Below are 12933 nucleotides of genomic sequence, written 5' to 3'. Positions count from 1 at the left end.
ATCACCTTTGTTTTTTTTTTTTTTTTTTTTTTGAGATGGAGTCTCACTATGTTGCCCAGGCTGGAGTGCAGTGGTGTGATCTCGGCTCACTGCAACCTCTGCCTCCCAGGTTCAAGCGATTCTCCTGCCTCAGCCTCCTGAGAGTAGCTGGGATTACAGGCACCCGCCACCACACCCGTCTAAGTTTTTGTATTTTTAGTAGAGACGAGTTTTCACCATGTTGCCCAGGCTGGTCTCAAACTCCTGACCTCAGGTGAGGCCTGCCTCAGCCTCCCAAAGTGCTGGGATTACAGATGTAAACCACCCCCTGCCCGGCTTGTATTGATAACTCTTTTTCTTGAACGTCCCTTCATTGCTTCCACTTGTCTGTCAGCACCATGAGGGCAGCTGCCATGTGTAATATGAGCTCTGTGTCTCCCTCCCCACTGCCATTGCCCTCAGTACAGTGCCTTGCACTTGCCTTAAATTCAAGAAACTTGTACGGGGTGGTTAAGAAAGAAGAGGAATGAATTGAACCAATTGGACTTCAGAGTGTGGCAGAGCAAGGCCTGGTGGGGCTCTCTGGGGAAAAGCAAGTGACTTTAAAGTGGGGAGAGTTGGGCAGCACTCCAGGACTTTTCCTGTCCCTGCCTGGGAGCCTCTACCCCACCCCCTGTTGGCACTATTGGGTTGACGTCGTCTTCCATTAAACTAGCTTTGCTTTTCCATTACGAAAGGAAAATGATGCACTCATTCCAGTATATTTGGATGTTTTAAAGGTTGGTCTGGCTTCACAGACGATGTCCATCAGTGGCTGACATACCAATGAAACTGAAGAAAAGCTGGTTTTCCAGTATTTCTTTGGCAGAGAATCCAGTGGCTGACACTGGATCAGAATTAGGGCTCATAAAACTTAGAGCCAGGACCTTGAATGCTGAGCACTCACTTATAAGATGCTTCCAAGTCCTTATCTTGCAGAACAGTTAAATGTCTGCATCTGGCTCACTCCCCTTGGGATCACTTTTTAGAATGATCCCTGCCAGTGCAAAGTGTGGAGAGCTGAGCTGGCCAGCAAACCTGGGATGTTTTCTTCTGAATACGTTGTTCATTTGAATCTTTTATGTGAAGTTAATTCTGCAAGAGTCCTTGCTGCAGCACTTGAAAAACCATAGTCAGAAGGCAGAGATACAAACCAAAACACCACCAACATCAAAACAAACCCAACCAGACAATGAAACAACAAAAAAGCCATAGATCTGCAAAGAAGGAATTTCTGGGAACCTCACATACAGACTCTGATAGGGAAGGTAACAGAGGAGGTGGATTTTGTCCTAACTTGGTCAATGAGCTCCGGTGAGGCTAGGCTGAAATACTGGTGGATGGGGGTGCACACACTTTATAGTCATCAGGGCATGGTTTTATCTTGTTTCTCAATTTTTTTTGTTTGTTTGTTTGAGACTGAGTCTTGCTCTGTTGTCAGGCTGGAGTGCAGTGGCACGATCTCGGCTCACTGCAACCTCCGCCTCCTGGGTTCAAGTGAAATAAGCCAGTCTCAAAAAGACAAATACTATATAATTACACTTATGTGAGGTATCTGCATTAGTCAAAGTCAAAGAGACAGAAAATAGGTTGAAGGTTGCCAGGGGCTGGGGGAAGGAGAAATGAGGAGTGTTTCTTGACTCCCCTTCATAGCTAAAGATACCGTCCTTGTCACAGGACTCCGGTTTTGAGGGGTGTCACAGCAGGAGTTCATGCTGGGGACCCTCTCCCAGGCGGCGCTGCACACAGGGAACCTGTCCCGGCTGTGGGAGGCCAGGCTGTCTCCTCCTCCAAGGCAGAGCCAGATGAGGCTGTCCGTTCTCCTTGCATTTCTCTGTCACCTTGTTCAGACAGCCTTTGACTTGGGGGGAGCCACGCTGATTTACAGCAGGCGCATCACAGCTGGATTGCAGGAAGAGCCACCTCTCTGCTGTGGGGGCGGGGGGTGTGGATTGGTGCCTGTGGGATGAAATGTGGCACATTGGGCCTGGTCGCTGCCATCAGTCCAGGGGCATTCTCAGATGCAGGAACACAAACAAAGCACGATTGTGTTCCAGCCTTGTGGTGCATTCCTTCCACAGCTCATCACCCTGTCATCATGCCTCGTGCCTGCCACACACACCGGGGGCTGAAACAAAAGCCGTTTCCCTTCACACTGCACTGAGCTATCTTCCATCTGTCGGGGCCGCTTCCCCATCCTGGGACAACTGGCAGTGGGCTCTGACACCCTGCTAGGGAGTAAGAGGCCCAGGAGAAATGAAAGGAGACATCCTGCTCAACTGAGACAGGGGACAGCTGGTGTCCTCGTTTTCTGAAGGGCTCAGAGAGGCACAGAGTCAGTCAAAGTGTCCACTTAGCAACCGACCCTTTTCCCCAGTGCTGAGGGAACTTCCCGGGCTGGGGGCCTTCAGGGTCTGGGCCTTACTGGCACTCGAGGTAGGAAGAACAGACAAACAGCTGCTTATCTCTGTCCAAATGACTCCATCTAGATTCAGGGATATATATATATATATATATTTTTAAATTTGAGACAGGGTCTCACTCTGTCACCCAGGCTGGAGTACAGTGGTGTGATCTCAGCTCACTGCAGCCTCTGCCTCGTGGGTTCAAGTGATTTTCCTGCCTCAGCCTCCAGAGTAGCTGGGATTACAGGTGCACACCACCACATCTGGCTAATGGTTGTAGTTTTTGGTAGAGATGGGGTTTCACTGTGTTGGCCAGGCTGGTCTCAAATGCCTGACCTCAAGTGATCCTCCCACCTTGGCCTCCCGAAGTATTGAGATTACAGACGTGAGCCACTGTGACTGGCCTTACTGTTTTCAATCATTAATAAAAGTCAGTGGTTTGACAGTAGCCACTGTACCAACTCTTATGAAGGATGCAAAGATAAGTCAGAAATGAATTCTACCTCCAAGGATTTTACAGTCTCACAGGGAAGGTAAGAGGTTGGTGTAAGAACCCCAGTGCTGAGTAGGAAGTGAAATGAGAAATAAGAGAAGTGTGGATGAACTCCCCTGAAAATCCTCAGAGTGATGGTATTGGGAGAACTCACAAGGTGGGGCAGTGAAGTGGAGCCTGAGAGTGGTCAGGACTGGATACGTGAGGTCAGGAAGAGGGCACAGCAGTCAGAGAAGGAGGACACGGATCCATGCTGGGCGGTCTGCTGAAGGCTGATGCCAGGGGGACTGCTCTAATCAGAAGTGGCTTTAAGGAGGCTGGAGAGGCCAGCAGGGAGACACGAAAGGCATGGCCTAGGTCTGCCAAATGGCCTGCAAGTTTTAATGAGCAGCCTCCTGGGCAGTGCAGTGGCCAGGGTTGGCTGCCATGAACAGTGCCTGGCAGGGCTGGGGCTGCTCACAGCGTGGTCCGTGGACTGGCTGTGGCTGGTCCATGAAGAAATAAGTACAGAAATTGTAATTTGATGGAGTAATTTTATGTCCATCCAATCTAATAATGCACATTCTCAGCTTGCATTTTGTGTGCTTTGTTTTTATTCAATTTTTCCTAATAACTCATTTGTATTGCATTTTACAAAATATAGACCTGTGACAGATTGGACAGAAAAAACAACTGGTCTTTCCTGACAGGTGGTTTGAGAAGATGTTCTTCATGGAAGAGGCTCCTTTTTCCTAGGGTGACGCATGCTCTAGCCTCATATGGTTTGCTGAGGGCTGCTGACTGACACCTGATCTATTTCTTCTCTCCAGCTGCAGTGCAGGTGCCTGTCATATCTACATACCTGTGCTAGGATCCCACATGGTTAGGCAGGGACACAGGTCTTCAGGTGTGTGTGGGAGCTAGGGCTGGTGTTTCTGGCTCCACCCTGAGAGTACCCTTGGGTCATGGGGAAGGTCTAGAGCCGAGGACTGCCACCAGCCTGCAGGTGAGGCCATGGGTTGGGGGACTCAGGAAAGACAGAGCAGCCTGGAGGGGAAGCCATGGGGTGGAGTACAGGGGAACTCAGGGTGGCCGGCAGGGGAAGCCACGGGGTGGCGGGGCACTGAGGGAAGTTAGAGCAGCAACCTGCTCTTTGTCCAGGACTCTCGGCTCCCATCTCTTTTCCTGTGAAGATTTTTATGCATCTAATATTTGTAACTGGTTTACTGAAGGAGTTAGGCTGGGGCTGAAATAATGAAATAGTTTTCTATTTTCCACCTGGTTGCCTTTCCCGCCTGCTCCATTGGATCCCTGTCCTGGGGGCCTCATTTAGATTCCATTGCTTTCTGGTCCTTTGCAGGTACTAAGACACCATCTCGTCTTCCTGTACCAAATAGTCCAGACTAATCTAAGGGAGTTTTCAAATGTTTTTATTTTATTTTATTTTAGTTTTTGTTTGAGATGGAGTCTCACTCTGTTACCCCGGCTGGAGTACAGTGACGCCATCTTGGCTCACTGCAACTTCCTCCTCCCAGTTTCAAGCGATTCTCCTGCCTCAGCCTCCTGAGTAGCTGGGACCACAGGTGTGCACCACCATGCCTGGTTTATTTTTGTATTTTTAGTAGAGACAGAGTTTTACCATGTTGGTCATGGCTGGTCTTGAATTTCTGGCCTCAAGTGATCTGCATGCCCCAGCCTCCCAAAGTGCTGGGATTCCAGGCGCGAGCCACCGCACCCGGCCTTAACATTCTTATTGAAGTTAAACTTTCCACTCCCCCTGCCCCACAGCCTCCTAAACCTGCAGTAGAGGAAGGGGTATGTCTTTTCCCTCTCCATGCCTCTTCCTCCTCTGTGATAAAAGAAAAACCTTAAACAACATTAATTTTTTTTATTATACTTTAAGTTCTAGGGTACATGTGCACAACGTGCAGGTTTGTTACATATGTATACTTGTGCCATGTTGGTATGCTGCACCCATCAACTCATCAGCACCCATCAACTCGTCATTTACATCAGGTATAACTCCCAATGCCATCCCTCTCCCCTTCCCCACACCCCATAATAGGACCCAGTGTGTGAAGTTCCCCTTCCTGAGTCCAAGTGATCTCATTGTTCAATTCCGACCTGTGAGTGAGAACATGTGGTGTCCGGTTTTCTGTTCTTGCGATAGTTTGCTAAGAATGATGGTTTCCAGCTGCATCCATGTCCCTACAAAGGACACAAGCTCATCCTTTTTTATGGCTGCATAATATTCCATGGTGTATATGTGCCACATTTTCTTAATCCAGTCTGTCACTGATGGACATTTGGGTTGATTCCGAGTCTTTGCTATTGTGAATAGTGCTGCAATGAACATACGTGTGCATGTGTCTTTGTAGTAGAATAATTTATAATCCTTTGGGTATATACCCAGTAATGGGATGGCTGGGTCATATGGTATTTCTAGTTCTAGATCCTTGAGGAATCGCCAGACTGTTTTCCACAATGGTTGAACCAGTTTACAATCCCACCAACAGTGTAAAAGTGTTCCTATTTCTCCACATCCTCTCCAGCACCTCTTGTTTCCTGACTTTTTAATGATTGCCATTCTAACTGGTGTGAGATGGTATCTCGTTGTGGTTTTGATTTGCATTTCTCTGATGGCCAGTGATGATGAGCATTTTTTCGTGTGTCTGTTGGCTGTATGAATGTCTTCTTTTGAGAAATGTCTGTTCATATCCTTTGCCCACTTTTTGATGGGGTTGTTTGTTTTTTTCTTGTAAATTTGAACAACATCAAATTTTTTAAAAAAACATTAAATTTAACAGACTTTAATTGAACAAAGAATGATTCACACATTGGGCCAACCCGGGAGCAGAATAGGTTCCAAGAAGCTCCAACATAGCCACGTGGTGGAAGAAAGTTTATGGACAAAGAAGGGAAAGTGAGGAACAGAACACAGAAATGAGGTGCAGAAACAGCAGGGTGATTGCAGCTGGGCACTTGCCTTATGTGAACAGAGTCTAAACAGTTGGCCGCCTTCAATTGCCAGAAACTCAGTGATTGGCACAAGAGTAGGCTGCAGTCTGTTCAGCCTCTAGGTAGCTTACAGCTCACTATGCACGGAAAGAACTTGAGGCCAAACTTAAAATAGTCAAAGAGGCAGTTTCAGACCAGACTTAGTTCAACAGCCCCTGCTGGCTCTCCTGCTTGTTGGGAGGTGGGTGAGAGGGAGGTGGGGAGCCATAAAGGGGTGAAGTGGTCATCCTTGGCTGGCGATAGGAACTGAGTAGGTGCCTTCTAACTGGGCCGGTTGGTGCCCAAGGCAATGCTTTCTCTCTGGAGACTTCTAGGAATTATTGGACACTCTCTCCCCTCCCCTTGGGGACCTCCCATCTTCCACGTGACACTGTTCCCTCAGTTCCTGCTCCTGGAGGCCCGGCCTGTACCTGTCTGCTGGGGCTATCTGGTCCTGGAGGGTGCTCTTGTGAACACGGCCTTTATTTTTCATTTTATTTTATTTTATTTTTGAGACAGGGTGTCACTCTATCACCCAGGCTAGAGTGTAGTGCTGAGGTCATGGTTCACTGCAGCCTTGATCTCCCTGGTTCAAGTGATCCTTCTGCCTCAGCTTCCTGAGTAGCTGGGACCACAGGCAGGCACCATTAGGCCCATTAGCCCAGCTAATTTATTTTTATATCTTGTAGAGACAGGGTCTTGCTATGTGACCCAGGCTGGTCTTAAACTCCTGCCCTCAACTGATCCTCCTGACTTGGCCTCCCAAAGTGCTGGGATTGCAGGCATGAGCCACCGTGCCTGGCTAGCATGGCTTACCCAGAGGAAGCACCTGGCTCCGTGGCCCTGCCAGTCCCTGAGAGGCACTCCAGGACAACCCTCACATCGCTGGCCCTTCCACATAGCAACACATGCTTTGGCCGTCTGACTTTCCTGTAAAGGTTGGACACTTGACCTGGGGCCTCTCAACTCCAGGGAACACCTTGTGGGCTCCCCTGGGAACTCTTCCTGGGCCTCCCCTCTAGTTGTAGGACCCTTTGCTTTTGGCAGAAAAAGGTGAACATCCATATCACCTGTCACCAAGCCACCAGCCCTCCACTCCATCTCTCTCTTTTACACTGAAGGAAGGTGGGCAGTCCCGATGGGAGATGGAAACACACATTACTCCCATGGAGAGAGCGCAGTGTAAATCCCTGTTAGCAGCACAGCTCTCTAGTTGTATTGGAAAACTGAAAAGGCTCAACCGACTCCTAAGGTATTACAAGGCAGGGACTACAGCAAGTGGTTACTTCTCTCAGGGACTGGAGGGCAGAGAAGAGCTATGGAAACTTCAGTTACTCGGGAGGCTGAGGTAGAAGAATCGCTTGAACCCAGGAGGCGGAGGTTGCAGTGAGCCAAGATCACACCATTGCACACTCCAGCCTGGGCAACAAGAGTGAAACTCTGCCAAAAGAAAGAAAGAAAGAAAGAAAGAAAGAAAGAAAGAAAGAAAGAAAGAAAGAAAGAAAGAAAGAAAGAAAGAAAGAAAGAAAGAGAGAGAGAGAGAGAGAGAGAGAGAGAGAGAGAGAGAAAGAAAGAAAGAAAAAGAAAAAAGAAAGAGAGAGAGAGAGAGAAGGAAGGAAGGAAGGAAGGAAGGAAGGAAGGAAGGAAGGAAGGAAGGAAGGAAAGAGAGAGAAAGAAAGAAACGAACTTATAAGCACCCCTGCCATGAGTGGTAACAGCATCTGCAGTTGTCTCCCTGTCATGCACAGCTGAAAAACTGGACAAGAAAGACATGTGCAATGACAATTGTCAGACACTGGGTAGTGGGTAGCCTGAGACTGTGATTGCTGGGAGAAGGAAAATGAAGCAAGTAAGCCCTACAATTTCCCTGGGTCTTTGCTTGTGGGGGATTTCTGAACAAGGGTGCAGGGAGAGTGAATCCCCAGTGGTCTTGTTGAGGCAGAGACTGGAGTTCTGGAGACTGAGGAAGCTCGGACTTTTGAGGCAGAGAATAGAGATGAATAAACTACTCAGAAAGTGACCCCAGAAATGTGCAGAGGGGTCCTCTTGAGTCTGGGGCTGAGCAGGATGGCATCCTTGAGAATGGGCAAAGAACAACCACTAGGGAAAGAACAATTGCTGAGAGGCTGCTGGCCGAGAGATCTCCAGAGCTTACATCAGACTGGGACTCATTCAATTCCACCAGGTAGCTTGGAGAAGCCTAGTTTAATACTAGAACAGCTGCAGAAGGTACACATCTTGGGAGAGGTACTTAACTAATCTAGAGTAACACTTCTCTAGACCTCCTGCTTGATAAAAAGGTTTTCTTTTTTTTAAAGCCCAAACTATTCAACTGATGTGTGAATAACTTACCTGAAAGCCAGAATAAAGTCCAACACTCTTGAAAGAAATGCAACAAAATCTGACACTCAAGAATGTAACATTCACAAAAGCACTAGATTTGCAAAGAAGCAGGAAAAATGTGACCCATAGCCAGGAGAGAAAAAATTACTCAAAAGAAACCCAGAAATGACAGACATGTGGATTTAGCAGAAAAGAAATTTAGTTTTCCCTATTTCCATCCGCTTGAGCGTGACTGGACTTAGTGACTCACTTGCAAGAAATAGAGGATGGAAGGGGAAAATGGTAACTTCACAGCCAGAGATCTGACAGATACGATCTTCACCAGTTTATCAAGGTTTGTATACCTGCTGATATATCTGGTTAATATCATTTATCTCCTATATGATGTTATAAGAGGGCAATTCACCTCTCTGGTATTTTTTTTTTAAAAAACTCTAGCCTAACACTAGGAAAAATATCAAAGAAACTCTAACTGAGAAGCACGTACAAAATGCTGACCAGTACTTTTAAGATCATGGAAAGCAAAGTTTGGAAAGTGTCCCAGTCCAGAGGAGACAGGATAAATGCAATGTCTGAATGCAAACACAGTCTCCTGGACTGGATTCCAGAACAGAAAAAGGACATTAAGGGGAAAAGTGGTGAAAACTGAACAAAGTCTGGAATTTGCTGTATAGTAATGTACCAATGTTAGTATCTTCCTTGTATTAGTTTTCTAGGACTGTGTAACAAAGTATTAGAAACAGGGTGGCTTAAAAATAATATAAATGTATTTCTCACAGTTCTGGAGCCTTGAGTCTGGTAGGAAGATGTTGGCAGGATGGTGCTTTTTCTGAAGGGCTTTAGGGAGAAATCATTCCGGCCTCTCTCTGCCTTCTGGTAGTCACTGGCGAACCCTGGGATTCTTTGGCTTGTGGATGCATCACTCCAGTCTATGCCTCCTTCATAACACAGCCTTCTTGTTGTGTGTCTCTTCTTATAAGGATTCCAGTCATATTGGAGTTAGGGTCCACTATACTCTAGTATGACCTCATCTTAACCTAACTAATGACATCTACGAAAACCCTATTTGCAAATAAGGTCACATTCACAGGTACCAGGGGTTAGGACTTCAATATCTTTTTTGGGGAATTCAGTTTAACTCAGAACACATACTTTTGTTTTGTTTTGTTTTTTCTAGACAGGGTTTCACTGTATTGCCCAGGCTAGACTGTGGTGGCGAGTCACTGCAACCTCTACCTCCTGGGTTCAAGCAATTCTCCCACCTCAGCCTCCCAAGTAGCTGGAACTATAGATGTGTGCCACCACGTCCAGCTAAGTTTTGTATTTTTAATAGAGATGGGGTTTCACGATGTTGGCCAGGCTGATCTTGAACTCCCGACCTCAAGTGATCTGCCTGCCTTGGCCTCCCAAAGTGCTGGGATTACAGGCGTGAGCCACTGTACTCGGCCAAAAGCACATACTTTTAACAGATGTACCATAGTCATGCAAGATGTTAACATTAAGGGAATCTAGGGAATGGTGTACAGTAACTTTATACTACCTTTACAACTTTCCTACAAATCTAAAATTATTCTAAATTAAAAATTTATTTTAAAAAATCCATTATAAATATGCTTAAAATCTAGTGGAAAATATGAAGATAATGGAGAGAGAAAATAGAAGATATAAAAAAAAAAACAGAAATTCTAGAGTGGAAAATATAATATCTGAAATGAAAAACGCAACTCCTGGTTTTCTGTTCTCCATATAAGGAACTTAGAAGTTGCCACTCTGTCCTAACAATAAGAGCTGAACAAACTGAAAAATCAACCATTCTTCTTAGATGCATAAGAGAATAGGGCAAACTACTCCTCCCTAAATTAAAGAGACAGACAAGCAAATACAGAGAATCACAGTACATTAGAGCAGCAACCTCTGCAGGAACCACTGCTGCCTGGGAAAACCAGAACTGTAATTGACAAGCTGCTGGAGTCTGGGCATGGACAAATCTGAGACTTAAAAGCTCTAGGGAGACCCAGTCTTAGGAGACCCCCCCCACACTTATGTGAGTTTTGTCTTCAGGATATCAACCAGGTTCTCAAAGTAAATACTGGAGAAAAATCTCATCACGCTTTCAGCAGGACGGGCGAGAGAAAGGAGCCATTTTGAAATAGGCCAGAACACTGTCTTAACAAGGTCTGCTGTCGGGAGAAATTAGTTAACTAGAGTCTAACCTGCTGGAATTTTATCAGAGCCTAATGACCTGGGAGGGAAGGAGGAAATGCCCAAATCCAGCCAGTCCTAACCCTTCTATGTAGGAGAGGGGAAATAACACAACTTCAGCCACTCTAGTCATCCTGTCCAACCTAAGGTGGAGAAAAATTGTGGAGTTCACAGTCCAGAGGCACAGACTCACTAAGAGACAGAAACCTCATCATAGAAATATAGAATGCTTATTCCCCCTCTACACATACACCTTACCGCCACATTACTAAGGGTCTATTTATTGCATTTCCTTTACCCACTACATCATGTCTAGCTGTAAAGAAAAAATTACAAGGCATACTAAAGAACAAAAGACACAGTTTGAAGAGACAGAGCAAGCATTAGAACCAGACGTGTTAGGGATATTAGAATTAGGACAGGAGACTTAAAACAACTCCTGTTAATATGCTAAGGGTCATAATGGATAGAGTAGACAGCATGCAGGAACAGACAGGTAATATAAGCAGAGAGATGGAAATCCTAAGGGGAAAAACCAAAAGGAAATACCATAGATCAATAATACTGTGAGAGAAAGGAAGAATGGACAAGTCCTTTGATGGATTTCTTAGTAGACTGGACATAGCTGAGGAAAGAATCTCTGAGCTTGTGGATAGATCAATAGAAACCTCTAAAACTGAAAAGCAAAGAGAACAGAGACTGCAAAAAAGAAACAGAACTGTGAGACACTTACAAAAGGTGTAACATACATGTAATGGGAATACCGGAAGGAGAATAAAAAGAGAAAGGGAACGGAAGAAATGTTTAAAATAATAATGACCAATAATTTTCCAAAATTAATGTCAAACACCAAACCACAGGTCCAGGAAGCTCAGAGAACACCAAGCAGGATAAATGCCAAAACAACTACACCTAGACATGTCATTTTCAAACTACAGAAAACCAAAAATAAAGAAAAATATCCTGAAAGAAGCCAGAAGGAAAAACCAGCTTAGCTAGAGAGATGCAAAGCTAAGAATTGCATCCAACTTCTCCTCAGAAACCATGCAAGCAAGATGAGAATGTAGTGAAATAGTTAAAGGTTTGGGAGAAAACCCCCGCCAGCCTAGAATGCTGTACCCTGTGAAATTATCCTCAAAAGTAAAGAAAAAATAAAGACATTCTCAGCCAAACAAAAACGTAGGGAATTTATTTGCCAGTGGATCTGCCTTGTAAGAAATGTTAAAAGAAGTTCTTTAGAGAGAAGGAAAATAGTATAGGTCAGAAATTTAGATCTACATAAAGAAAGGAAGAACATCAATATAAAAAAGTTTATTTTTCTTCTTATTAATTTTTTTCTTTTTTAGATTATTATTATTCTGAAAATAGAGGTGGGTTCTCACTGTGTTGCCCAGGCTGGTCTCTAACTCCTGGGCTCAAGCGATTCTCCTGTCTCAGCCTCCCAAAGTATTAGGAGTACAGGTGTGAGCTGCTATACCTGGCCTATTTTTCTTATTCTTAATTGATCTAACACATAACAGTTTGTTCAAAATAATAACAGCAACTGTACCTTCAATTATGTACGTAAGATATATACATAAGATTTATAACTGAATACATATATATTAATATATGCTTGTGACAACTATACTTATATATACACACTTGTGTATGCTTACATATAAATGAAATGAATGACAGCAATGACACAAGGAGTAATAAAAGGATTTTGGGTTATTTTGTTATTATAATGTACTCACACTACCCATGAGGCAGTATATTGTTATTTGAAAGTGGGCTTGGCTTAGTTTTAAATGTATATTGCAAATTCTAGGGCAATGACTGAAAAAAGGTAGGAGAAGTATAACTGATATGCCAAGAAAGGAACGAAGATAGAATCATAGAAATGCTCAATTAAAATAAAAAATTCACCAGGAGCAGTGAATTACAGGTGGCTCACGCCTGTAATCCCAGCACTTTTGGAGGCCAAGATGGGCAGATCACCTGAGGTCAGGGGTTCAACACCAGCCTGACCAACATGGTGAAACCCCCTCTCTACTAAATATACAAAAATTAGCTGGGCATGGTGGTGGGTGCCTGTAATCCCAGCTACTAGAGAGGGTGAGGCAGGAGAATCACTTGAACCCAGGAGGTGGAGGTTGCGGTGAGCTCAGACTGCACCACTGCACTGCAGCCTGGGCAAAAGAGCAAGACATTGTCTCGAAACAAAACAAAACAAAAAAGATGAATTGCTAGGAAAAAATGAACAGAATTTTGTGACACATTGGACAATATCAATTGGTCAATGTATATGTAATTAGACTCCCAGAAAAGGGGGCAGAATAAATATTTGAAGAAATGATGGCTAAAAAATGCTCAAATCTATAAAAACTGGAAAGGCACCAATTCAAAAAGCTCTGAGAATTTCAAGTAGGAAAATACAAAGAAAAGCACCTGAGGGCACATCATAAGCAAATTGCTGCAAACGTGATCAAATGAAAATTTTAAAAAAGCAAC

This window comes from Rhinopithecus bieti, unplaced genomic scaffold, assembly GCF_001698545.2.
Source record: "Rhinopithecus bieti isolate Rb0 unplaced genomic scaffold, ASM169854v2 scaffold_13689, whole genome shotgun sequence".
NCBI lineage: Eukaryota > Metazoa > Chordata > Mammalia > Primates > Cercopithecidae > Rhinopithecus > Rhinopithecus bieti.
This window is presented reverse-complemented; position numbering follows the sequence as displayed.